This window comes from Saimiri boliviensis, chromosome 12, assembly GCF_048565385.1.
Source record: "Saimiri boliviensis isolate mSaiBol1 chromosome 12, mSaiBol1.pri, whole genome shotgun sequence".
Classification (NCBI taxonomy): domain Eukaryota; kingdom Metazoa; phylum Chordata; class Mammalia; order Primates; family Cebidae; genus Saimiri; species Saimiri boliviensis.
In genome coordinates, this window is record NC_133460.1 from 108,228,117 (window position 1) to 108,256,062 (window position 27,946).

General features: G+C 49.5%; 1 protein-coding gene across 11 annotated transcripts in view; it reads right to left on the minus strand.

Moving 5' to 3' along the window:
- CHST15 (carbohydrate sulfotransferase 15) overlaps window positions 1-27,946 on the minus strand; it is a 124,062-nt gene that overhangs the window by 51,685 nt on the left and 44,431 nt on the right. For 2 of the 11 annotated variants that reach the window (XM_074383045.1, XM_074383043.1), the window contains exon 1: window positions 93-27,425. The exons of 7 other annotated variants lie outside the window; for them this stretch is intronic. The gene's annotated coding sequence lies outside the window, so the exon portion shown is untranslated. Of the gene's footprint in view, window positions 1-92; window positions 27,426-27,946 lie in introns of those variants that run through there. 2 more of the 11 variants (XM_074383044.1, XM_074383046.1) reach the window with 2 other exon arrangements.

The window sequence follows — 27,946 nt, forward strand, 5'->3', positions numbered from 1 at the left end:
AGGTGTGGCAAATAGAAAACGGACCGGGCCCAGGCCCCCAGGACGTGAGTTCACGCCCAGTAAGTCACGTCTCTGAGCCTCAGTTTTCTTACCTGTTGAAAATGCAGGCACTCCTGGCCTCCCTCGTCAGATCAGGTGGAATAGGGGATTGAAACAAGGCCACAGGACCACATGAGGCGAGGCAGAGCTGGGATAACGGCTTTGTGCAAAGCCCCAGTGGGAAGCTCTGTCCAAGCTGCACTGGGTCCCCGCCTTTCTCAAGTTATCTTTGTATTAATAACATCTTTCCTCCAGACATATTATGATGCTCATTTATCAAAACAAAACAAAACAAAAAAACCCTCCTATTGTCATTCAACTCCAAATGGCTGGGAGTGCAGCCAGGAAGGACATTGTCCCTTGTCATCTCTGCCATTGCAATGGAAAGCCCCAAGCAGACCACAGAATTCCCTGGAGTGGGAATTTCGTAAACAAGCACAGACCGAAAGAACGCAACGGACAATGTGACCCCAGAGGACGCTGTTTTATGAGTGTTCACCAAAGCCCAGAGATCCTGTCTCAGAGGTGGCCTAGGAGCTCATTCCATACAGCTACTGGGAGCATAGGAACAGGCACATACCCCTGTGGAAGGAGAAACGTGGTGGGGAAGAAAGATAAAAAGCCAAAACCCAGAGGCAGGTAAATATCCACACAGCCGTCTGGTTTGTATCAACCCCTTACCGGCTGGGAGTCCTCAGGCAAACTGCTTCGCACTTGCCACGCCTCCGTTTGCTGACCCGTAGCAGGGAGATAGTGGCAGTACCGACCCCACGGACAGGCGTGGAGATGAGATGGGAGGATCCACACAGATGCACTCGCGTGGCACCCGCTAACTCCAACTGCTCAATAAACTTAGCAGCCCCCACCACTACCATCCTCATGGCTTTTTCTTCCCTCCCTCCCATTTCTGCAGCTCAACAGTAAGGACTTTGGCCTGGTGTATAAAGACCCAGTGGAGCCCAAATCAGTGGCCGAATACTTTTTAAAGGATGAAGGGAGCCCGAGGCTCTGGCAGTGAAGTGGCTTGCCCTAAATCACACTGCACGCCAGAGGCAGAGCTGGACCTAAACACGAGCTGAAGCCCAAACTGCCTCTGACCTCATGGAGGAGGCGGACACGCATTCGCTTTCACTCATCAAGCCATTTCCCACTGTCGACAGTGGGGTCGGATTTGGGGGCCTTGGCAAAAGCTGCATGCAGACCAGCAATGTCTGAACAAAACTGCTCTGGAGAGGCTGGGAGAAAGCCCTTCTCCACCCTGATGTGGCCCGAAGACGCTGGCCCCACCAAGACACCAGGAGGCAAAAGCTGTTTTTCAGAGAGAGAGAGAGAGATTCAGAGAAGAAACTAATTTAAAAATGGTCATTTCAGGCTGGGTGCGGTGGCTCATGCCTGTAATCCAAGCACTTTAGGAAGCTGAGGCGGGTGGATCACCTGAGATCAGGAGTTCGAGACCAGCCTGGCCAACATGGTGAAATCCCACCTCTACTAAAAATACAGAAATTAGCTGGGTATGGTGGTGGGTGCATGTAATCCCAGCTACTCAGGAGGCTGAGGCAGTAGAAGTGCTTGAACCCGGGAGGTGGAGGTTCCAGTGAGCTGAGATTGCACCACTGCACTCCAACCTGGGTGACAGAGCAACACTCCGTCTCAAAAAAAAAAAAAAAAAAAGGTAATTTCAGACCCTCCTTCTTCTTGTCAACCTGCTCTAGCTTTTTAGAAAACAGACCTAGTTTCTTATAACTCCACTCAAATCTAGAATCTAGATTTCCAACCTCTGTAAAATAGGTCAAAGAAGTATTTATTTATAGACCTATCACCCAAGACACGGAACTTGGATATGCCTAGTCTATCAAAAAGGAATCTTTTTTCTTTTCTCTTTTCCATTAGAGACAACCTGAAAGTGTTGATGGGCATGACTTAAAAAAAAAAAAAATCTCTCCAAGTTTCAGTATTTAGAACTGGAGAAGTGAACATTCAATAAATATTGTAACAAAGGCATATTCCCCAAGAATACCCACGTCTCTCCTGAGCACAGCGAAGACCTTGCTTCAACCACCACTATCTTGCTCATCCTGTCAAGAAACAGGGGCAGGTGCCAGCTCTGGAGGGAAAGCTTTATTTTGCAGAGAGGTAAAGGGTGGGGAAGCGAGAGGCAGCGATACAGTGTAGGAATCAGACAGCTGAGCTTTGAGCACTGATGTGTCCTCAGTGCTATGTAAACACGATAATAAAAAAAACTTGTTCAAAAAATAGTAAGTGGATCTTGGCTGAGGCACAGCCATCTCCCACAAAGCAAATGATCTATGGCATGAGAAATTAGTAACCTCTTTGAATTAACCACAGAAAAGTGGAATCTTTCTCATAAAGATCTGGAAAGCATTCAGGCCTCATTATGAAGGCCGGGACTTGTTTGCAGATAGCAGATTTCCTCTGGGGCTAAAAAGAAGTCTCAAAAAAAAAAAAAAAAAAAAAAAAATGGACTTAAGAAAAGTCACTGTAGCTGACTAGTTCATGCTGACTGGTGCCATCAAAAACTGCTCTGGTTTCTGTTTCAGAAAAATAAATACTTGGTCAAAGCACGCGGTTGTTCAGACCTGAAGTGAGTTCAGAGTAAGAACTTGGCTCAATGCCATTGAAGGGCCTGTGTGATGGCCTCCCCGTCCCAAGGCCTTCCCCGTCCTTCCAAAGGCACAGCAGAGGCCACAGAGCAGAACGCAAGCCCCTGACTTGGAATCCACGGGGACTCAGGGTGCCCGGCGTGGGCACTGCTTTGGCCTTGTGGGGTTTATAGCCCAGGGGACAGCACACCCACTCTATGACTTTGGGTGGGTCCCCCAACCTCTGAGCCCCTCCTTCATTGCTGGGCTGTACCTGGGAACATTCGACCCCTCTTGCAGCACTGCACCCACCCAACTCCAAACCCCATCCTCCGCCCCTGCTGGCTGCCTTTATCTCGCTGGCTGTGTGTGTCCATCTCTGCCTCCCCCAGCCTAACCTTAGCCACATCCCATTTTCCCCAACACCACTGGCCCTGCTGGATGAATTCACTCTTGCTCACCCTTCAGCTCTCAGGCAAGGACCCCTTCCCTGAAACCCAGACCACACTGGCCCCACCCTGATCCCTCCAACCCGTCCCACTTCCCATTTTCGTTTGTGCTTGTCTAGCATCTGCCTTGGACAGCTGATAGTCTTACCAGCTCTGTGAAGGCACGAACGAGCCTTCTTTTGTTCACTCTTACAAAAAAGTCCTGAAGAAACTACCTTTATAACCATAAAGGTAAGCAGGTGACACATAAAAACGTAGCCCAGTCACAAAGAGAGAAGTCCCAGTACATGTTGTGGGGGCGGGGGGGGCTGAATTTACAATTTGGGCCAAGTGCCGTAGCTCTTGCCTGTAATTCCAACATGTTGGGAGACCGAGGTGGGAAGATGGCTTAAGCCCAGGAGTTCAGGACCAGCCTGGGCAACATGGCAAAACTCCATCTCTACAAAAAGTTTAAAAATTAGCCAGGCATCGTGGTGGTGCCTGCAGTCCCAGCTACTTGAGAGGCTGAGGTGGGGGGATCTCTGGGACCCAGGAGATCCAGGGTGCCGTGAGCCATGATCATGCCCCTTGCACTGCAGCCTGGGCAGCAGAGCAAGACCCTGTCTCGAAAGGAAGAAAAAAATAAAGAAATGAAATAAAACTTGATAGGTTTTACAATTCAGCCTCTAGGCTTAGTCTCTATGTTACTGAAAACCTGTTTCTCCATGACTCACGGGGGAACTGCTGTCACCCAGCCCTGCTGTGGGACTGCTGGGGGTTGGCACGGGGCTTCACCGGCCCTGGGGTTCCAGACACCCACAGAGAGCTGCTCCCTGCTCCCACCCCGCCCCCGACCTGGAGTCCTGCTGGGAGCAGACGCAGAGGTGATTCTGAGGGCCCCATAACAGCATCTCATTCCTACCAGCCTCAAGAGCCCCTTCCTGCCTCTTCCAATTAGCTTTCACCCTCAACAAAACACGCCAAAATGATATGTCTCAGTAAATTATATGATTCTTATCTGTGGCCAGAAGTCTTGTTTTTTCCGTTTTGTTTTGTTTTGACCCATTCTCAGTTTCGTATAACCCTTCCAGGCAAATTTCTGCCCCCAGTCAATGTAATTTTTCAGCACATACCACAAAATCCCAGGTACCGAGCTCAGAACAAAAGAAGGGGAAAAATCCCTCCTCCCTTTTGGATCATTTTCATTCCTTTCCCGTAAAGGGAACCTGGAATCGTTTCAAATGCATCGAGTACTCAGAATCAACGAAAAACCCCAATTCTTTTTTCTTTTTTCTTGTTTGGTCCCCTCAGTCACTTTTACCCCTCTTCTGCCCTTCAGAAAAGACAAAACACCAGTTACCTGTCTAACAAAACGAGTGCCTCCATTTAATCAGTTTGAGGAATTCACTGGGCTTCATGGGAGGACTAGATGTGGGGGTTAAAAAATTATTCATCAAGTTACCGAGTGTTGGGCTAGGAGAGGCTTGAGTATGGTGGACCAGCTAGGGGAAGGGAGAGGAAGCTGAAATGGGAAGAAAGAGATGGATGTTTCTCAAACTTCTTTAGCTAACATGCCGCGGGTCTGGGACTCGAACCCAGGGCTGTCCTTGCCCACCACCACCAGGACGCGTCTGTCACTGCTTCTGCATCTACTTCTGTGACTGACCTACACCTCCTCTGACGTAACTGGCTGGGGAAAAAAAAGTTGACACTGTCCAGCGCAATTTGCAATTATCTTTTTCCTAAATATTCGCCAGCTGGGATCATTTTCCCCTTCTGATGACGACACAGTCAGTGACGTTGCTGGAAAGTTTTCAGGTGACTTTGTTTTTCCAAGGTTTTCACACCCAAAACCTTGAGTAAAAATGAAAGATGATGAACAAATCCCAAAGGTGCTTTTCCTTAGAAATGGCCCAAAGCGTTCACTTTATAGTTTTAAAAGAGGTGGAGACCTTTCATCTTAAAGTAGCGGCACCCCCACCTGAGCTACCATGCACCTCCCTCCAGGAGAGGCGTGCTCCGGCCCAGCTGCAGCTCGTTTCCTGGGCGTTCCCCTGACCAACCAAGCCCAGCCCAGCCACAGCTTTCTGAGACAAAGCCGGGGCTTTTGGTGACCGCACATGCCTTGGGCTCAGCCTCCTTCTTTTGGCCCATTCACCCTACCCTCGCTAGGGTCTTGTGCCACCCTAAAGGGGCCCTGCCCCTGGGGCAGAGGGGCCATTTGCACACCCCAGAGTAACTGGTTGCACTTAGCACTGTGCCAGGCATGCAGCCCACCATCTGAGTGACAAGACAACCGCACCCCAGACCAACCTGCTCTTAATGCTGGGAACCCCAGGACTTCTTCAAGCAGCATACTTCAAACTCCCTTAAAAGTCTCTTTGGGGATCACAAAGAAGAGATTAGGAATATTTTTCAAAGGTAACACGAAGCCCAGATACTGAACTCCCATGAATATTTTCTGGCCAGTAATTCACATTCACATCATTCATTGAAATCTCTGGCATCTACTGCGCTTATTCAGACCAGTTTGCTCGGTGATCAGTGCAGGCGCACTTCCATCCTGCTTCCTAAGGCGTGCCATCCAGTCGGGCGTGGAAGCCACTAGAACAGAAGTTCAGATCCAAACTGAGGCACTTGAGAGATCATGGTGTTGAAACCTCACCTCCCAGATAAGGACCAGGAGCAGGCCACCTGCCCCAAACCAAGGTTGACTTTCAAGTCTAGTAAACAGGGCAGTTGGAAACTTATTAAGCTTATAACTGGAAGTCTGAGCCCTCAAGTACTTTCAGACACTGAGTAAAAAACAGAAGTTTTGCTTTGTTTTGTTTTGTTTTGAGACGCATTCTTGCTCTGTCGCCTAGGGTGGAGTGCAGTGGCACAATCTCGGCTCACTGCAACCTCTGCTTCCTGGGTTCAAGCGATTCTCCTGCCTCAGCCTCCCAAATGGCTGGGATTACAGGCAGCCCCCACCACACAAGGCTAATTTTTGTTTGTAGTAGAGATGGGGTTTGTGATCCGCCAGCCTCAGCCTCCCAAAGTGTTGGGATTACAGGCATGAGCCACTGTGCCCCTCCTAGAAACAGAAGTTAATGTAATTTCCCCCAAGTAGAGTTGGATTTTCAAGTTTCATTAAAGGTTGTGTCTGAGCGTGCAAAGTGAAAATGATACATTGAGGCAATTATCCAGATACTTAATGTCAAACTCCCAGAAACTTTGCCTCAATTAGTGAAATAACTGAAGCAAAAAATGAGCATATGGCTAACTCCCAGAATAGCTGGCTTGAGCTCTCACCTGCTCTGGGGGTCAGAGGCAGAGCCAAGGGGATGGTGGGGCTGGCCCGGACCCTGCAGTGGTTTATGTGCTGACCATTCTGGAGCAGAGTGGTGGTTACCAGGACATGGGTCATCTAGACAGCTGGGGTTTTCATCCTGGCTCCATGGCCTGATGCTTAGCCTGCCTCAGTTCTTCATCTGAAAAATGGGGACGATGTAACAATATGTCACATCAGGGGGACAGAGAAAATCCATGGGAAACACCAAGCAAGGACTGGGCACCCAGGAAGTGCTGGAATCGTTGGCAGTACTCCTCACCATGGTAACCATCACTGTCACTATTATTCCTGTTTCCACTTGCTCTTTGGTTTTTTAGCTGATGGGCCAGGTACATGTCTGGTCTGGTCTGTGTCACACACTTCCACATTTTCTTCCAGCATCTCCTGGAGGGCTGGCTTGCTGAAATGCATCTGAAATGAACGGCTTTACTGTCTGTTGCAATAACCAGTCCTTCATATTCAAATCCAGAAAAAGATCAAACGCATACATGTTAATGTCTTCTAAGTCAGCTGTGAAAAGCATCACTATGCTCTTATTAAAAATTCTGCTTTCATCACCTGCTTTAATATCCCTGTTCTTGAATTAAAAAAAGAAGTCAGAAAGACAGGAAAAAAGTTATTTTTAAAGTAAGACCTCATCTTGTGAATAAATGTAAAACGTTCTATTTTAATAAGAAACACAAACTCAAACAATTAAAAAGGGGATCCTTTTTACTTTAGAATGTTTGGCCTTGTGGTATTTGGGGCCCTAACTACATAAAGAAAGCATACAAGGAGATAATCCAAGCTAGAAGTATCAGCACATGCTTTAGCACGTCTCTCTCTGGGCTAAGCTGAGGTCAGATGTGAATCACACAGGACCGGCAGGATGAAAACTGCCTCTCAGGTGAAGAGGGCAGTCCCCTGTCTCTGCACAGACATCCATCAGCTTAGCATCCCTCCCCAGAGACCTCTCCCAAGGATGCAGGTCTATGCTGCCAGGCAAAGTTGCAAACTCCCACAACCAACACCCCATTTGAGTTCCTACATCCTGTAGTCCTCCTGAATATAGAAAGGCTGGGTTCAACTGACTTCTGACGGCTCAGCTCTAGTACAAATCAATGCCATACAGATCATAAATATAGCCAGGAAATTCAAGAGTCTTGTGAACTTCAAGTTCGTTCCTGCTGTTTGGGGGCTCACCCCACCATTGGCAAAATAGCACAGATGGAAATGGAGCAGAGGCGCCATGAACAGAGTAACATGGCAGGAATCATCGGGGCCAGGCTCAGGGAATTTGGGACGGGTAGTCCGGGGTCTCTGGCAAGTCTCTGAGTCATCAAGATGAGTGAGCCTCAAAGGGCGACACAGAGGTGAGACACGAAGAAACAGCCACGTGCAGGGCCTGTGGCCTGGGGAAGGCTGAACAGGGTTGGAGGGTTTACAATTTCATGGTTTTAAAATTTGAGTCACTGACTTTAAACAGGTGAGGCAGAGCAGGGGACCCAGAAAACAGGAACAGTGCTCCTCCATGAGCTCCTGCCACAGGACACCTAGGCAGAGGCCAGCCCGAGCCGGGGCCTTCCCAGCCAGCCAGTTCTTCCCTCAAAGAAAGTCACAGATTTCTCTCTCACTGCCAGACTTGAACATTTTCTGTGCTCCAGGCCTGACCAAACCAGACTTATGTATGCATTAGGTTCCATGACATGTGGAATATAATGAGGGCAAAGAAGTCACCCCGAAATGGGAGTTCCCCTGAACCTAAGGTACAACTGTGCCTCCCTTTAGCTGTAGAACTTTGGACAAGTGGTCCCGCCCATTTCCTGGGGACGTGTAGAACATGGTGATGTGCGCCCCCAGCACGTTGTCAGGAGCAAATGGCATAGCCTGCCTGTGTGAGTGTTTTGTAGGGAGCACACAAAAGACAGGGCTTTTCTTTGCAAAGGAAAGTAGTCACAGTATTATCCGAGAAACAGTTTCTGGAAGGAAAAGAAAAATCTGCACTTACAGATCTAGCGTAAAAGCATGATGTGGATCTGAGGTACCCAGCCACTCCCAAGCCAGAGGCCCCCCTGGGAATTTCTCCCAAGGGAAATGCATATGCCCACCTACAGGGGGTGTCACTTCAGGGAGGTCAACATGAAGGCCATATTTGTCCATCAGATTTAAGGAGCATGCTCCAAATTAACCCATTCAATAAACATCATTAAAGGCCTACTGTGTGTCAGGCCCAAGCGTCAGGCAGCAGTGAACAAAACAAGTCCCTATGCAGCTGAAGCTTGCAGGGTGGTGGGGAGGCTTCCAGAATCCAACGAAGAGGAGTACAGGTGACCTCAGTAGGGCTGAGCACCATGGATGAGAACCTGCCGACATGCTGCCCGGCTCACCTGCGAGTCCCCGCCCGCCACCACCTTTAGGGGCTGCCCTTCACGGCACTGTCCGGGGGATCTCCTCCGGAAACAGCGGGGCAAAGGCCGGAGGCAGAAATAAAACCTAATTTGCTTTCTGGGCCACATTCCCGTAGCTTAGTATTTGGTGCTGCTGTCTACCCGACTGGGGGTGAAGAATTCAATTCGATTTGATTTGATTTAATTCTAATTTAAAGGCCGAGTTGTCACCTGACCCGCAGCAGGCCGTGTCCTGCTTGCGTGAGATGCGGTGCAGCCCGCGGTAAGACAGGCTCAGCTCTCTCTCCCTAGCTGAGAGCGTTAGAGAAGATTCTCATTTTCTAAAGGCACTACCCGGAGGGAACTGGCAGCTTCCCTGTTTCGGCAAGGTACTGAAGAGCTGGACGGATCAGCCAGAGCCCAACGGACTCATCGCAGGTGGCCTTGAGGCCATCTGTAGGGCCAGGTGTGTCATCAGCCCGAAACCCTGCTCCCTCGTGAGCCAAACAAGGGCCCACAGCGGGGGCTTCTCTCCTCTCCTCCCAGTCCCTGGCACTGAGTCGAATTCCAGTAAGAAAGAGAAAAGCCTCAGAGCAGCACTGCCCAACCAGAAAAGAGCCTAAGCCCACACCTAGGTTAAATGTTCTAGGTGAAGTTAATTTTCATGTAGTTCAACTCAAATAGACCCAAAATAACCACTTCAACATGTAGTCGGTATAAGTTACTAATTAAAAAATTTGCATTTTTTCCACACTAAGTCCAATTCCAGTGTGTATTTTACACTTAGGTCCATCTCAATTTGGATGCTACATTTTCATCTCAAGTACCTGAGCTGTATCTAGATTTCCTAAGACTTAGAGTTGGAAAAGGAGTTACGGACCCAAGCTGCTCCAAACCTTCTTAAAAGTTTTCTAATAACTGAATTAAGTATCTGCTTTTAAATTTAAATTAGTTAAAATGAAATGAAATGTAACATTTCCATTCTTCGGCCATCCTAGTCACGAGTGTGATCACGTGGAGCAGGAGACACTGAGCTCGTCCAGCTCCGCAGAGAGCTTCCTGCACGGGCTACCCAGGCCGGGACTCCCAGAGCACAAGATCTGTTTCTTATTTCCTTCATCTCCCTCCTTACCCAGCCTCCCAGCAAAAGGCCCTGGGAAGTCACTGCCTCCCTAAATTCAGTAAAACTCACCTAAGGTAATTGTTACAAACAGCTTCCAAGCCCTGCCCCGGATTTACTGAATCTACTTGGGTTAGGGGAAGGCAGCTGGGCAATAACCCCGGCTAATGGTCACAGATTTTCCTTCCTTCCAAGTCTCCCTTATCCAGTCACTGCCACTGTGGTGAGTTACAAATTTGACAGAGGCAGGGCAGGACACACACCCAGCCAGGGCCCTGCTGCTCAAGGGCAGTGTAGCGTCCTCTCTCCTTCCGCTTCCTGTGTGGGCTGGGGACAGCGGCACACCTGCACTCAGAGTTCTCGTGAGCACACAGGAGGCTCAGTCAATGTCAGCTGCCTCTTCCCACTGCTCTGGACCCCTCATCACACCAAGCAACAGCCTTTGGCACAAGGAAAGCTCTTTCCCCATCTAGAACACTGGGTGGGAAGTCTAGGGGGTGGAAGCAGAACCAGTTGGTTCTGAGACTACACTGATCTACAAATAAAAACCTTCCTTGACTGAGCCATTAGATGGTGGCAACTCTTCAGCCCTCCCAGGAGAAAACCCCAGGCCAGCTACCAGGCCAGCCACTTTCATCTCAAAGATTCACCTGGAGGCTTTGCTTCACTACATGCAGATACCCAAAGCAAGGAGACCAAAATGCTGAATTCTGGGCTCTTCTCAGAGACCAGCCAACCCTATCCCCAAGTTCAGAAACAGTCTGGCTTCTGGTGAAACGTGACCATATGGGAAGAACCCCAGGAGGGAATCCTTCTGGGGCATTTCAGGAGCCTCCCCTCTTCGAGGTCCCAGTGTACCCATTCAATGCAAAAAGGGCCAGGTGTTTTCTTTGGGGAAACGTGGGCAGAGGACAAAGGGAAGTCAGTGTCACCTTACATTTTTTCCAGGCTCTTACTTTATCTTTCCAGAGACTCACATGCTGCTGCTGAGAATGGTAAATGGGTAGAAACGCTGGGAACACTGGCCTTATCTACTGAATCTGGGCATACTCTTTCCCAAAGATCACAGTTCTACTCCTAGTTACGTGCCCAACAGAAAGACGTCTACATGCTGATCAAAAGACATGAACTAGAATGCTCATCGTACTATTTGCAGAGCCAAAAACTGGAAATCACCCAGTGTCTACCCATAGAAGAACAGGTAAGTACAATTCAGCTGCGAAAATGAACATGCTCCACCAGGGAAGAATCTCACAAATGTAGTACTGAGCAAAAGAACCCAGATACAAAGGAGAACTACATGATTCCGGTTAGAGACGGCACAAAACAGGCAAAACCAACCCAGGCTGCGGAAGTCAGGACAGCGGTTTCCCTTGAATGGGGGCTAAGAGGTTGTTAATGATGGGAACGGAGCCCGGAGGTTCTGGGATGCTGTCTGTGTACCTGATCTAGGTACTGGTTGCAAAGGTGAGTTCTGTTTGTGAAACTCCATCAAGCAGCACATTAGGATAGATGCTCTTTAGTGCATGAAGCTTATACTTCAATTCCTTAAAAGTTCACCAAAAAAGAAAGCTAGATAGATGGTGGTAAGTTTCTGCCCCATCAGAAACCAAGGGAGAGGCAAAGGGCTCAGCGGCCCTTCGACAGGCGCACGAGTGAGCCGGTGCAGCCTGGTCCTTGCGCCTTGACCATGAAGGCAAATGTTCTCCCATCAGACGACGCCCATTTCCTTTCAGAGGCGCCAAACCAAAGCTCCTCTGTTCGTGCATCTTAAAATGGTTAACAGAGCTCGTAACCACTTAGGGCTTATTTTACGACTCGGCTCTCAGTCAGACGGCTAACGACCTCCAGTTGCCAGGTTTGATGGGTTTCCAGGGTCTTAAATGGCTCCTCCTGGGTGGACTCCACCAGGAGGCTGCAGATCCTCCCCAGCCACGTCCCTGGCCTGCTCAGCTTGGCAGCCATCTACAGGCTGGGCACACACAGACAGGGGAGAGGTCTCAGGTGGGAGCTTTAAAAGAGGTATCTTCCACATGGTCTGTTTAACCTCTTTCCATACAAGACTTTCTCAGGGCAGAAGTGGGTGTGCGGCGCGAGCTCAAGCCACTCCTTGCGTCCCCGGGGAAGGCAGCTTACTCCCCTCCCAGGATCTTTCCACTTCATCTCTGCAGTGCCCCTAGGGCAGGAAAAACACCAAATCCCTGCATAGCCGCCATTAGACAGTTTCTACTTTGCAAGTTGCTTCAAGAATTTCTCAAATCTCTGAGCAGAGACACAAAATCAGCAAGTCCCCAGAACCCTGGAGGCAGCAAGCAGGAGACGCTCAACAGAGTGTGCCACCTCACTGCAGAGGGCACGATTCGGGTGGCAGGCAGGGGTGGGGGCCCAGGTGGGAGCAGCCTGGTCCTTGCGCCTTGACCATGAAGGCAAATGTTCTCCCATCAGACAACGCCCAATTGATGATTGTGATCAATCCAGTCTTCAGAAACAAGGATTCTAGCAGATTCTAAGCTTTAAAACGAGAACTCTGGGTCCAGGCACCTCACTGGGGATTTACACAACTTCCCCCTGCACGCCCAGCGCTGTCTCTTTATCTGCAGTCTCTGCTCCTCTCCCTCCCCACAGAGCTTCCTCCACGATGACCTGATGCTTTCCAATGCACCCCACACCTCTGCTAGACTGGACCCACGACATCAGCAAGCTCGTGCTAGACCAGTTCCCGTTCATCCCAGCTCATCCCAACTGAAATTAAATGATCCTTTGTCTAAGTGTTTCCACCTCATTCACCTCCTAGACTCCAACCTCCATGAAGGCAGGACCTGACCATGTCTCTGGCCACTGCCTCCCAGCAGCCAGGGCTGACTTTCCTTCTGAATGCAGCTGTGCTAGGCGTGGGGGTGTAGGGTGTGGACAAGACAGGTAGGCTCCCAGCCCCCTCGGAGTTAATGATGTTCTTCAGGGAGGATTGTTTGGCACGTTCCTCTTTTCATGTTTCTCTTTCTGTTTTGTGTATCAAGATTTTTCCCCCAATACCTTTAAACCAGACTTATTTAGTCAAGTTCTCTCAGACTCCCATATCAGGTAATATAAATATTGTGAAGGTTTTTCCTATTATTTTGCTTTTGAAAGTGAAAACAGTTAACTGCGGGTATCTTAACAGGGAAAATAATAAAGCCAGCTCTTGCTCAAACATGAAGGTGCTGTGTTTGTCATTTGCTGAATAAGTTAAGAACAGGCTGCGCGTCCCCATGGTGGGGAGGGTGCAATCCCAGACACCCAGGTACAGCACAGACCTCTCCGGAACACATCTGAGGCTCCGAGGGAAGAGCTGTGGCCGCCGGCACTGCGGGCTTCCTGCCCTGCTCTCGCTCCCGCCAGCCAGGAGGTATAAAGGACGGTTTCTTTCTGCAAGTGTCTCAGCCCATTCAGGCTCATCGACTGTGACAATGAGAGGAGAGCACAGCATCCCGCTCCCTTTGAGCTCACATCTCCAGTGACCTCTATACAAACCGAGGACAAAGGGAGGAAAAATCTAGGCTGTGCAGTCACTCCCCCGAAACGCTGCTTGGAAGACATCTGACTTGGGCAGCTCTCTCCTGATGTATTCAGAGCACAGGATCCATCCCCCACACTCCCTTCCAATAAAAAAGTAAGTTTGATGCTCATTCAAGAACCTCTCTTCCAATTTAAAACCTGAAAAGTCCGGCTCTCCTTCACTGGAACCTCCCCTGTCTTTGGCAGCCGGCCCAGGATGCTCCTCTCTCCCTCTCCACTGGCAAAAGGGAAAGGGCACCTCTGAGTCAGGGCCAGCCTGCGGGGAGGGAACAGAGACTCAGTACAAGGACATGCTGGGCCCTTCCAAGACTCTTGCTCCAGGAAGAGCTACTTCCTGGGTGGGATTTTATTTCCTCACCAGGATACACTGTGCCCCCCTCAACTTTGCAAGGTGGCATTCTCCAGGATCCAGAATGATCAGGATGACCTACGGTGGCCCCTGAAATCCTAGACTGTCTCCAGGAGCTTTTTATTCCGCTGGGAGGGGCAGAGCTCACACAGAGGACATCAGGGATGAGAAGCCAGTGGAGGTGGGCTTCCCCTCTCTTGGGGCTGAGCCAGAGTCACGACAGACACATACATTAACCCACGGAGGTATGGAGAGCCACTGTGTGTCACTCTTTTACATTTTGCAGTGAAAAATCACCAGGACCTGAGGCTTATACACACACATAATGTAAAAGAGTTTCGTATTCAGGTTTTCTCTTCTCAAAGCTGAGCTGTCAAGACCGTGAGTTTCATTAGAGAATGTTGGTCCTTGTCCCGTCTGTTCTGAAGAGCCCAGAGGTAAACTGTCCCAGATTCCCGATGTGTGGAGACTGAGAAAGCTACATGAAATCTACCCAGCAGCCCGGGCTGATGGGTCCATGAGTTAGCTGATTCTGCTCAGCCAGCATTTCCTAAGCGTGTGCTTGGGTCAGGCCTCCTGCCACTCCGCTCCTGGCACACCAAGGTGATTCAGCTGCAGCCCATGCCCCCAGGGAGTTCACAATTCACACAAGTTGCTGTAAATCACATTGGTCTAGGGTCAGCATCCTACACGATTCCACAGCCAACTCCAAGGGCGTGGACCCATGGGCAGTCACACGGGGAAACACCCTATACGAGATGTATTGTTCTGCTTTCCCTATTTTTTAATTCTTAACCATTTTTAATATATATTTCATGTTGCGCTGGGTCTTGCAAATTATATAGCTGGTCCTGGAGATACCTAAAAAGTTACCTTATCAGGATTAAAGGACAGCAAGAACACCCAGAGAGCTGTTCTCATTCCTGGTACATGTTACAGCCAAAGAACAAACAGATACTTAGAGAATGGCATTCTGCCCCAGGTTTAAGCTCATCTGGGGTTTGAGCAGAGACCTTTCCTGGGGCATGTCAAAATGAGAATCAGAATCTTCCATTCTATACCAGGAGTGAGGCTAGCAAAGGCCGTTTCCATGAACCTGTCTATTTTAAGTCTGATCTCAAACAGTATCTTCTCTAAAGCAGTTCTGCCTGATGATTTAAAAATATGAGGCCCTTTAATTCATCATGCTAATGTGATTACACATTCATCCCCAGAGTCCAGGCCATCCCTTAGGCACTCAAGCGGAGGCCCTGTCTGTGAAATTTACGAGCCGAGGCTTACACTCTCTCAGCCCCTTTAAATGGGAAAATCTTTACCTTACTTGAGTGATGTGTTTCATCCACCACCTAAAGAGAAAATTAAGCCCTCCAACCAGTGCCCTGCTCTGCTAGTTTCTGCAACTTGTCCCCAAGTCTGCGCAGTTTAAACACCATTTACAAACAAGCTTAATTTTAAACTTCCATTGTGGAGAATGCAAAATCAATTAAGTATATGCTGATAATGCCCTCACATCTCATTCCAGTGGCATCTCACAATTAATGCTGCCCATGAGGCCGAGTGTGAGCAGCTCACACCATCCTCGGGTTATTACAAGCATCACTCGGCTCTGGAGTTGAACACAGAGGGAGGCAGGCACAGCTTGCTACGTGGGGATTCCACCTCTTTATAAAATCAGTTTGTAGATGGTTTAATTAAAACACACCAGAGCATAATTCAATTGGAATTGAGGGCTGTAGAATTTTTCCCAACCTTAAAAGCACCTATAAGCAGCAGGGTACAAATTTCACTTGGATGTTGCTTGGGTGTTTCACCAATAAAACCACCTGCACTCAGCAAGGTAAGGGGTGCGGCAGATCTCACACAAGCCTCTTGCACTGCAGGTAAAGAACAGAGACTCAGTGAAGTCAGGACAGCCCCAGGACACAGAGCAGTCACTGTGCAGACCACAGCCAAGGGGGGAGGCCGGCGAGGTAAGAACAAGCAGTCACCGGTTTCACACTACCTAGATTCAAGGCGCATCCCTACCATCGAGCTGCAGGAATGTGGGCAGCGTGAACTCCTCCGAACTCATTTTTTACATCTGTAAAATGGGGACGTTAACTGTATCTACCTCAAAGCTTGCCTAGATAAATGAAATAAAGCAGAGAAAGCCTAAAGCACACTAAGTACTCAGTGCAGCTTGGTTTCTGTTATCAGAACTCCAGCTCCCCAGGTCTGTCCTATGAACCAAACTACAAACCACTTTCTTTTTTTTTTGAAGGAGTCTTGCTTTGTTGCCCAGGCTGCAGGGCAATGGCACGATCTTAGCTCACCGCAACTCTGCCTCCTGGGTATAAGCAATTCTCCTGCCTCAGCCTCCTAAGTAGCTGGGACTACAGGTGTGTCCCAGCACACCTGGCTAATTTTGCATTTTTGGAAAAGAAGGGGTTTCTTTTCCAAAGTTTAAATACAGCCTGTTGGCCATGCTGATCTTGAACTCTTGAGGCTGGCCTCAGCCTCCCAAAGTGCTGGGATTACAGGCATGAGCCACTGCACCTGCCTGAACCAAACTACTTAGAAAGGTTATTTATCTCTGAGAATCTCTCAGATCTGCAGAAGAAGGCTACCTGTGTGTGCACATCAGAGTTGATGCACCCATAAAGCACCGTGCAGGCCTGTGGAACCTGTGAAATTGGTCCTCTAGTCCTTACAGAAACTAATTTTAATTGACTGTCAATGGGAGGGATTGAAACACCATCTAAAAGATAAACAACAATGCTAAAACTTAATGAAGTTCTAAAGTGCATCTAAAATGCTGTAGATCCCTGGGTTTAATAAGAAGAATGCAGCTCAGTTAACGGTATTATACCAGTGTCAATTTCCTGGCTTTGATCATGTCTGAGGAGGCATAAGACCTTCTCCCCGTGGAAAGCTGGGTGAAGGGTACAAGGGGACTCTGTACTATTTTTGCAGCTTCTTGTGAGTTCAAAATTATTTCAAAATAAAGAGTTAAAAGAAAAGTAGGAGGCAACTCATAGGAGTGCCAAGAGATTGCGGGGACTCTAAGCAAGCGTTCAAGTCTCAGTCCAGTCACAGCCTCCAGGCGGGGGGCCTCACGTGACTTGGGAAGAGACGCTGAATGGACAACTGGGATGATTCTAAACCAAACTATTCAGAAAAAGAAATGCAGAGAAATTTATGTTTTGTCCACCCTTTAAAAATTAGTCAACAACATAAAATGGAGATGTGTATTACTGCCACAACTGCTCATAAATATTTATTGGGAAAACTTTGCAATGTGACAAAGGATCACTTTTAAGGATGTCTGGGGGGACCAAAAAGAGATTTAAAGTTTATGACAATAAGTGATAGACACCATCTGTTGAGGCCCTACTGTGTGTCAGGTTGACCAGCTGGTACCTTGGGCATGGTTTCCACAAGGGAAAGCCAGGCATTAACAGGTCATTAACAAGGACGGACTCCATGTGGTATGGAGCAGTCCGGAAGTGGACATGGTCCAGAGCATCCTGATGAAGGACCTGGGAGGCCAGAGTGCTGCCCCATGGTGACCATGGTTACAGGTGACAGCCAGACCCAGGATAGGGAGGCAGCCTGGGGTCCATCCCCTCACAAGTAGGGAGGTGGCTGCAACAAGATGACAACCAACAGCAGAGCCCTCAAGAAACTGAGGTTCTTACCGACAAGGGGACAGAAACAGCTGGAGGCAGCACCAGGAGGGAGGAAGAAGTTTCCCTTGAGAGGGCTCAAGTCCTGAGCAAGGGCCAGTCTTGGTCAAAGCCAAGGCCGGAAAGCAATGCTTAAAGGCGAGGCCAAACCAGTGGGCAGTTCTCCATGCCTCGTCCCTCTCCAAAGGGTCCCCTCTCCAGGACCTAGGCTGCATGGAACTGTCACCAAATTCAAGTTAATGGCCTGTGTTTGCCTTTGGGAATTCACAGTCCTATTTCAGTCTTGTTTTTATGTGTGTGGTTTCAGCTGCCTACCCCAAGACATCCCCCCTCAAGCATGTGCTTACATAAAAATAACTCCGCCTCCCCAGCCAAGTCCTAAGTGAGACGACAGGGACATTGGGGGTTTTCTTTGTATTTTGCTAGCCCTGTTTTCTGAAACTCTGAAGCAGCTGCGGGCCAGTGAGCACTGGACAGGTGTTCCTTTACCCGGAGACGGGACGGGGAGAAGGCAGAGCTGCAAATGACGGTGCAGAGGACGCAGGAGAGAAGAAAATCAACCCAGGCATCCAATAAACGAAGTCTCTTTCTCCTGAGCATAACTGAATCCCATCCCGCCAGCAGGTTCTCCCCTTGGGGTCCTGGCACTGACAGTTCCCTCCTTCCAAGCGTCAGACAGCAGCACGTCTTCCCATTCAAGGATCAGCTGAGATGTCACTTCTGTGGAAGGCCTTCCCCGTTCTTCAGCCAGTCACTCCAGCATACGGCCCTTCTGCCTGTTTGTTCTCTGATATTTGTCACCTTGTCTGCACCTAACTCTCCCCATGAGAATATGCCTTCTGTGAGGGCTGGGACCTGTGTGTCTAACTCACTGCTAGATCCCCAGATCCTAGGACACCATGGAGTACACAGCAGGGCCTCAATAAAGAGTTGTTTTCACTGGAGTGTGACTCTCAAGAGCATGTGCAGAGCCTGAGTCAAAAGAGTTGAAGACGTCGAAGGGCCAGGCTCCCAAATGTTCTTCGTTATTGAAGCTGAAGGATTGGGGCAAGTCACCAACTTCTGCAGGCCTCCGTTTCCCCATCTATAAAGAGACTGTCTGAAATATGCTCGCCATCCCTGCACTATGGGTCAAAGTTTTCAATTATCCACTGTACTTTTTCCTGTTTTCCTTTCACCCATCTGTCTGTCCATCCATCCAATCATTCCTTCCCATGGGCTAAGCCTTGGAGATGCCACCTTGAAAAAGACACATTTCCTGTTCTGAAGAGACAGATAACCTTCCAGTGGCAGAGACAGAGAGGAGGCAATTCTGCACTGACCAGCTATCTGTCAAAGGAGACTCCTGGGCCTCCAGACCGGGCCACTGCGGGGATGAGAATGGGGTCCTTCCCAGAGAGAAAAAAAAAACCACAGATCTAAAATCGCACTGCTGCTACATAGTGATGAACAATGTATGTTAGTTACAACCAGGGAATCTGAACATGAAACTCAAAGACAGCCACAAAGCCTCCTCACTCATTCCTGAGACCACTGTGCTAATTACCTGTCCCTTGTCTTTGCCGTGGGAGAACTGGAAATTCTCATCAGAAGAAAGATTACAATCACTGCTAAGTTCCATCAGTGTTTCTTAGCTGAAGAGCTTAACGAATGCAGGTTCACATATGCACACACATGCACGCACGCACACACACACGTGTGCACACACGCAAACGCCCAGCATCCCTCCCCGGAGATCTGAGTTAATAGAGCTGATGTAGGACCAAAGTTTGTGCATTTCTTTCAATCAGCTCTGTGGGGGTTGCAAAGCAGTACCCATGATTTAGAGCCACTGAGTTTCTGCCAAGTTTACTTCTTATCACAGCTGTAAAGGGGCGTCAGAATATCAATGACAACAACGGAGACATATATCCATGAGGATTTTAACAGAACTTTCCTAAGCACAGAGAACGCTGCAGCCACAAAACACTTTTATCTACCTCATCAGAGCTAAATGGTGCCTGGAAACATTAAACGCTGGAAGGACCAGCCTGAGGCTGCCCCCTGGGACCACATCCCCAGGCCATGCAAGAAACCCGGCCCCAGGAGATCTCCCTGCCTGGCCTCCACAAATTTCTTTCAATGCTTTCGCCCAGTGCACTCGTGAAAAAACAACTTCCTAATGTATCCTGGAGTCACAATCACAGCCCCTTGCTTACTCGCTTGGCCAGATCAGATAAAATTTCATTCTCTGAATGGATCCCTAATTTCATTATTCCCCGGATAAGCAGCCAGGCCTCCCATCACCGCAGCGGAGAAAGAACTAGAAGATGCTGGCGCCACGAGTTGCAGTTCCTATTGGGAAACTGGTGGATGGGGAGATGTTCTGGGCCGTGGACATCAGACGGACACTGAATGGACACAGATGGCTGAAAGGAAAATAGGCAAGAGGATGCTGGATAACTGAAAACATTGATGCACAGTCACCTTAAAAGAGGGCAAGCTAACCACCATCTGTTCGCCCAACCCACCTTAATCTGCTGCCCCAGCCCGGTCAAGAAGGCAACCTGGGGTTTTACGAGGAGTTTAGGGAGAATGTTTGGAATAATTGGATTGTAACTCTAAACACCTAGATTCAATCCTGTCTCTTTATGCGTGGCCTCTCTGGCCCCCAGCATCCCCATCTGTAGAAAGCAGCTGAACCATGTTCCTCTGAAGGTCTTTCCAGCTCTAAAATTCAGACAGTTCAGTATCTCAGCCAGGATCACTGACTCGGGGATCAGGATCCCATCTAAGAACAAAGCCTTTTCTAGGGCCAGGGAAAGAGCATGTTTTAAGAAAATGAATCTTATTATTAAAAGAAAGTAAAAATATCTCATAAAACATAACCCTAGACATGGAAACAAAGGTCCACACCCAAAGAAGCTTGTACACAAATGTGTATGGCCACCTCATGCATAAGAGCCAAAGGTAGAAAAAAACCAAGTGTCTATCAGTGGACAAATGGATCCACAAAACTGTGGTCTGTCCATACAATGGAATATTATTCGACCATGAAAAGGAATGATGCCCTGACACATGCTAAAGCATGGATGAACCGTGAAAGCTACACATGTAGAAACCAGAGTGAAAGAAACCAGTCCCAAAAGACCTCAGTCTAAGTGATTCTGCTCATACGAAAGTCCACAATAGAGGCATTGGAATGGACGGAGACAGAAAGTAGATTTGCGGCTGCTCAGGGCTGGGGGGTACCCATCGGGGAAAGAGGAAATAAACGGGTGATAGCTAAAGCATACAAGATTTCTTTTTGATATAAAAGAAAGTTCTGAAATTAGCTGTGGTCATGGTTGCACATATCTGTCAATATACTAAAAAACATGGAATTGTGTAGTTTGGGTGAATGGTACGGTGTGTGAATTATATTTCATTAAAGATTTTAAAGAAAAATAGATTGAACAGGTTCTTCAAAAGTTTGTTTCACAATTTTTTTAAATAAATCAGTAGACAACTTTGAAAGACACATATGCATACCCTTCAACACCCCTGAAGCTTGCTCAGTGACCCGCCTGGCGATTTCAGGGAGCAAGTCTTCTCATCCTTCCATAAACCAAAAAACTGCTGACTCAAAAGTGGGCAGGCCTGCATTTTTCTATTGATTTGTTTCCGTGTTAACAGCCAAAAGCAAATTTATTTTCTACCACTCAAATGGCAACTGAAGCTCCATCTTCTTTTCAACACATCATTTTTCTTCTCTGAGTCAAATTTTGTACAATGCAAAAGATCACTGGATTTTCAATTGTCAATCAGTGAGCAAATGATTTTTTCTTTTTCCTTTCTTTTTTTTTTTTTTTGCCTGGAAGATATTTCTGAGGAGGCACTCACAGTCACCCAGCTCCCACTCTCCTCTTGCCTGCATCTCCTCATATCTAATTTCTCATAGAAACTGCTATCGAGTGGGTATAAATAGCTTTTCAAAGTTAGGACGACACAAAATGTCAGGCTGATACTGTTCTCATCAGTCGGAGATTCCTTTCTTCCCCTCATTTATTCCCACTGATAACTGTCTTAGGCTAGTTCAGCATGTCCTAAAAGCTGCCATTTCCTCTGACTTTCATGATAATGAACTTGGATCACTGACCTGATGCGATCCGGCCTTTCTGGGATCAGGAGACTCTTGGCCTTTCTGGAACATACTGTCTTTATTAAAAAGTGTGACGGCTGATGAGAGAGGATCGCGCCATCATGGGTCAGGCTGGAGATGACCACAGGCGAGGCAGTGAGGAGCCTCCACATTTCAACACACCCCGGGCTCGTGGGAAGACGGTCCTTCCCAAAGCTCACGATATCTAAGCCCACACAATGTTTCAGAGAGGGTCCCCAGGCGGAGAGATGTCAGACACTCTGAGGCTCCGGAGGCTGCACCTTTGCAAGGCAAAGTTAGGGAGGGAAAGATGGAAGAGTCCCTGCTGTTCCCAAGGAGTCCATCCTGAGGCATCAAGGCTCAGCAGGATGGAGGAGGAGCTGACCCTCCCAAGGGCAGGGGTCACACGCTGGCTAGGAAGCAAGCACAAAGGAGGCTCTTGGTACCAGCCTCTCGGGGAGCCACAGCTGAGGACCCAGGACCCTCCTGGCTCTCTCTCATCTGCCTTTCATCGTGTGATGAGATGAGCGGGAGGCTGCCAGTTTGGGGCCCACCTGCATTCAGCCCTCCCCAGCTGACCTCCACGGCCCAGCCCTCTCCATTACAGCCTCTGGGCCAGAAGGTGTCCATCGAAGGCCACCCAGAGAGCCTTAGGAACAAGCTCCCCCATGCCAGGGGAAACGGCCTGCCCAGCTGCTGCTGCCCCACCAAGCCCCCACCGAGAACAGGCCGGGGCCAGACCAGAGACGACATCCCACCCACAGTAACGGTTTAACACATCATCTGGTTTCTTCCTCATAGGAAAATTAAAGCTAAACAGCCCCTAAGGAGCCAGTGGAGGAGGACACCACACAGAGGCCCTCACAGCTCACCTCTGACCTGGACATAACTTCCTGCTCCCTCCACCAGATGACGGAGAGGGCCCTGAAGCCCCCAGACATCTTCCGACAGCACCAGCAACTCTGGAGTCAAGTGTCTGGTTACGTAGCAGACGTCGGCCAGCTGCAGCCAAATCCCCACCTGGATGTCTAAGAAACCAAGGACAGAGAAGCCAGGCCCCTGCTGATTCACAAGACCTTGGCCAAAACTCCTCCACCCCACCGCCCTGCGCAGCTGCAGCGACCAGGCAGAACCGTCAGAAGTGTGTAGAGAGATGCCGAATCCTCGGCCCGCACTCCCCGCCCCGGGGCAACCCCGCTTTCTTGTAATCCTGGCGGTCCCTTCCGTGCACGAAACAAACACAATTTGGTGTGTACATTTGGAAGACTCTTTACATATATGGGTTCATAAAGCAGAGAAAATTAATCCTCAGTAGACCCATAGTCTGATTTGGGGTTTGGAAATTATAGTCCCTAAAAATACACGCCAGGACATACTTTATATTTTTAATGCAAATATTTACATTCCAAACAAAGGAGCATGGAACTTGAAGCCAAGCTATTTATACCAGCTACAAGAAACACCAGCAGCCTCCACATTTCTCGCCTGAGTAGATGGCTCCGCTTAGACTCCTGAAACAACAACGAAATTTCCATCACATTTTCCCCTAAGGCCCTCAAGACACAAAAAACTGTAGTTACTACGTTTTAATAGCCCCAAAACCTAACGCCAGGAAATCTAAGATTATTCCATGAGGCTCTCAACTCCTTGAGAAACTGAGTGACAAGCGTAGCCATTCTGCGCCACGCTATCAAACTTAGTGTTCCCATAACTTCTCCAGGAGAAACTCGCGTTTGGAAGAATCCTTTTTAATTGATGTATTCATTCAACAAATGGCAGTCACTGGCCACTAAGTGAGAGTCCGGCTACATGAATGTGCCGTGAGCCCCCAGACACCCTCCTCCTGAAGAGAGGCTCGCCAGGCTGGGAGAGCAGCGCAATGTGGGGCAGGTTCAAGGTTGAGGAACACCATAGAGTGGAATGCAGAAGCTCAGAGGGGGAAGGCTCCACCTGGATGGGGGAGGGAGGTACGGGGAGGAGATGGCAAGAATGACTGGCAAAGAACTCCTGACGGCGGTGGGGGCGGGGGGGCTCGATGATGAAATAGACAGGCAGATGCGGGGGCCTCCCCTTCTCCAGTGGCCGGGGGACCCAAGTGCAGTCAGGTTCAGGCCCGGCTGGCCAGGCGTCTCACTGCAAAGACAGAGCCGGGTCGGGTAGAATCACAGGCCCTGTGGAGGGCTGGGACCAAGAGAGAGGAGGCGGGGAAGCCACTGCAGGTCCAGGCTAGGAGTCAGCCACTACCTCAGCTCCCTGTGCATTGTGTTCAAGTTAGAATGTGACCTTGAGATCCGTGGCTAATCATTATCTGAATTTGGCTCTGCCAACAAGTAGGAAAGAGATGTTCTTCTTGAATTTAAAGCCAGATTATTTCCCAGAGCAGATAATAACACCTATTGGACACACTGTGGCTACCTCTACCAAGTACAGACCTAACGGATGCCCCTGACCACCCACCCAATGCGGGCCGGGCGTGGGCCCAGTGTAACTTTCCTGTTGTCTATACCTGGTGGTGTCTACACCATCCCAGGACTGTGGAAGGAGGTCCTGGAGGGGACAGCCCAGCCCTGCTTTCCCCAAGGCAAGGAGGCCCTTCCCACTGCTGGCAGCTGCCCCGGAGAGGCTTCTCCAGCTCGCAGGCCATGGGGTGGGTGGATCTGCCTGACTGCCCCAGCTCCCCACTCCGTCGCCCACGGGTTCAGTCACATTCTCAGACAACAGCTGCAGCTGGAAATGGCCATCGCATGCGGATTTCCACCTTCCTTCCTCCTCCTCTATCTCTCCATAGGTTAGACCTCGCCCAGAAAAGAGGGGTTCCATGTGGGGAGTGCCCCGAATCCTAAATGGTACTATTTCAAATACTCAAGGCACCCAACCAAGTAGAGATCATGAACCTCATTTTACAGATGAAGAAACTGAGGTGTAAGCTAAGCCACTTGTCCAGAGTCACAGTAAGGGGACGCAGCAGCACCACATGAACTTGAACCTGAGACAGCATGGATCCCAGGCTCAACCCACTACCTACCCTGCCCCACCAGGTGCCTGTGGGATCTAAGACCTGGTCTAAAGGAACCTCCATGTCATGAGCACCAAACATTTGGCTGACCAGAAATGTGGAGGTCCAAGGGAACTTACTGCCATCAGCGTGAGTGAGCTGCCAGGGGCTACAAAATGGAACTCAGCTGCCCAGACCACTGTCATGGAAGGGTAAGATAATAACACATCTTACACCTCTCGACCTCTTAGACTCCGAAATGCAGGCTGTGGCCTCCTAGCAAAGGTGCTGTGGGCCCAGTCCCTAGGGACAGCTACCTACAGGGACACAGAAAAGCAAAAGCAAGACAGAATTCCCCCTAAGATAGGGCCACCCTGGGAGGGACAGGATCACCACTTCTCTTTGTATGCCCTCCCCCTTGGTGGCCACACCTCATCTTCTTGACCACAGGGAGCAAAGTGGGTCAGGCAGGGGCATCTTCCATTTCAAGAGAAAATGCTAAGCCACCAAGTTCCAGCCTATTGTCAGAAAAACATAATTGTGCCTGGCCTGTATATCTAATTATTTGCCCATGTTGGGGTATTTTCCAGGCACCTGGGTGCCTGGGCTGTCTGTTTCAATATTTTTACCACAAATGCAATTCTGGAAAGTGTCCAAGTTCCCATTATAATGATACCCTCTGCTTTTCAGGATCTGCCAGCCTCACTTTCTTCAGAGATCTAAAAGGCCTGGGCCACAATGAGTTCTAGAAATGTAAAATAGGCATCAGGGAGAGCCTGCCAAAGCCAGGAGCCCCCCTCAGACCCCCTCAGGACTCTTTTGAGCTGGGAGCAGGGTGAGATGTGACATTCACAAGCGAGCCACACCAGCACATTTCCACCTAGAGCCTCACGGTCTCCTCTCTCTGGTTAATTGCATCAAATATGGGCACAGCCAAGCTGCTCCACAGCCTGGCTGCAAGGTCAGCTGAAGGGCCTTGAAGGGTAGCTGTTTACCAGTGTCCTCCCTGCACAGATGAGGAGACAGAGCCCAGAGAGTAAAGCCACCACGCTAAGGAAACCTCGCCGGAGCCAAGGCTTCCAGGAGCTCCTGCCTATACCCTTTGAGGTAGAACATACTGGAATCAAATATGGAGACATGCATGGTGAGGAGCTCCGGAGCTAAAGAATACCACCACCACCCGAGCCAGTGTTTACTGAGCACTGACTGGATGCCAGGCACTGTGCCAAGCACTGCCAGGCAGGTATTAACCCTTTAAAAAGACACCCGCTCTCAGTCCGGGGGGTGAAGTTGTCCCAGAACCCTCCCCTCTCCAAGTCGCTACCCTGGGCTCCGCTGCCCTTTGCTGAGCCCCGTAAGGCGCCTGTCAGCGGCGTTATGTAACTCTGACTTGCACAAGCTCCACCTCGCCCACTGATCTGAGTGCTGCGCTCTGTGCTGAGTGCCGACTCTCTGCCCCCATGCACCTGGCTCAGGGCTGCACCTGGGAGAATGCAGAAACGCGGCAGGTCCTGCGGCCGGCCGACGCTCTCCGTTCCTCCCCATCCCTCTGGAAATCAGCAAAGAGGAGAAACTGCTTCCTACTTGCCACCTCCCCGCAACTTAACCACTTGCTGATTCACGCCGCCTCCTCCTTCTGGAGCCACAGTTGCTCTTCTCCCCTCACCCCCTTATTTCCCTCCTGCCTCCACTGTCATTCCCCATTCCTCCCTCCTGCACATCCGGATGGCTAAGAGCTTGGTGTGTGTCATCTCTAACTGCCACCCAGCCGTCTAAGGGATGCGAAGGGATACACCTGTGTGACCTGCCTAGCACACGGCCAGCTTTAAACCCATAGGGACACAGCATATGACGGCTCTTGAGATGAACTGTCTTCCTCCCCAACTCCCATTTTTACAATTTAAAAATCTATACGGCCTAAACGGACACAAAACCTTTATGCTTCTTCCTGGACACTCCTAACTAGACACCTAGACTGGACACACTAATGAGATAACTGTGCCCTTTGTGCTCTATCTCCTGCTGTGGAGACACAGGTCCAACATAAATCATTTTGTCCCAGTGCTTTATTTGAAAGGAGAAACCATCTCAGTAAAGAAATCAGACCCTCATAGTGGAGGCCAATAAAGAAATGCCTTGTGCAGTGGAAACACTCAGTCTCCCAACACTTAGCCAGCTAAGTGCGAACATGATCTCCACATTCACAGCACAGGAACAGAGTGACCCTTTGAAGTAACTTAATCTCATACCTGAGCATCCCCTTTACAGACCAGAAGGGAGGGAGGCTGCTTGATTCTCACCAGTGACTGAGTCACTTCCAAATCACAAGCTGCTAAAGAGACGTCCGCTGGCTGATTGCTCAGATCAATGACACTCCCAAGTCAGCTACCACTTTTAAAAACAGTCTCTGCTTTTAGAACGTAAGACAACTCCTCTTTCATACAAATGTGCTCCAAATGGCATCTCTGCAATCCTGGGCCTGCTGAGGCCCGGGAAACGGGGACAGGGCCTGAATGTGTTGATGGGAAAAATGAGAGCTGCCAATTACAGGGAGCGTCCACTCATCTAGAAGTTTCTAAGAGCACAGTGCAGATGAAGGAGCTGGCCAAGAGCTGGAGATCAGAGACCATCTGACTTTCAACATACCCGCTATGTGATCGTGGGCAAGGGTCTCCCAACTTAATATCATACCTGAGCATCCTCTGCTCAGATGGTGGGTGCCTCCCACCCACTGCTCTGAACCTCAATGTCCACACCTGGAAAAGGGGGCTTCTCACACTCCCGAGAGTCTACCCTCCACTGCCCACCCCTGCTTTGAACCTCAACATCCACACCTGGAAAAGGGGGCTCCTCACACTCCCCACCACCAAGTCCACCCTCCAACCCCCACCCCTGCTCCCAAGCCTTCCTTTGCTTCACTGCCCTTCTGGGCTCTTACAGCAGCTTCTGGACCATTTGCCTGTCTACACAGCCAATTCCACCTGTCCCCCTCCCATGAGGGCTGGGACCCCGCCTGTCCTATCCCTGCTGAATCATCCCAGAGGCTCAGCTACGGGACCTATTTGGTGAAAGGAATTACATGAAAAGTTTCATGTAGATGACTTTATACATCATGGTAATTCATTCAACAGCTGCTGAGTGAACGTATGACACATGAGTACCTGAAGGAGCTCTGTCCGCCTCACCTCCAGCCTGGGGACCTGGCTGCAGGTTAGATGGGCACCCATCAGCTCTCAGTCTTTGGGCCCACAGTGGGTGTGGCTCCTGTGCCCTGCTCTCTGATGCTATGACACCCTTCCCAAAATATGAATGCTGGGCCAGATGTCATGCTTCAGACCTCCTGGAAGTGCACTCACCCCCATCATACTTCTAGAA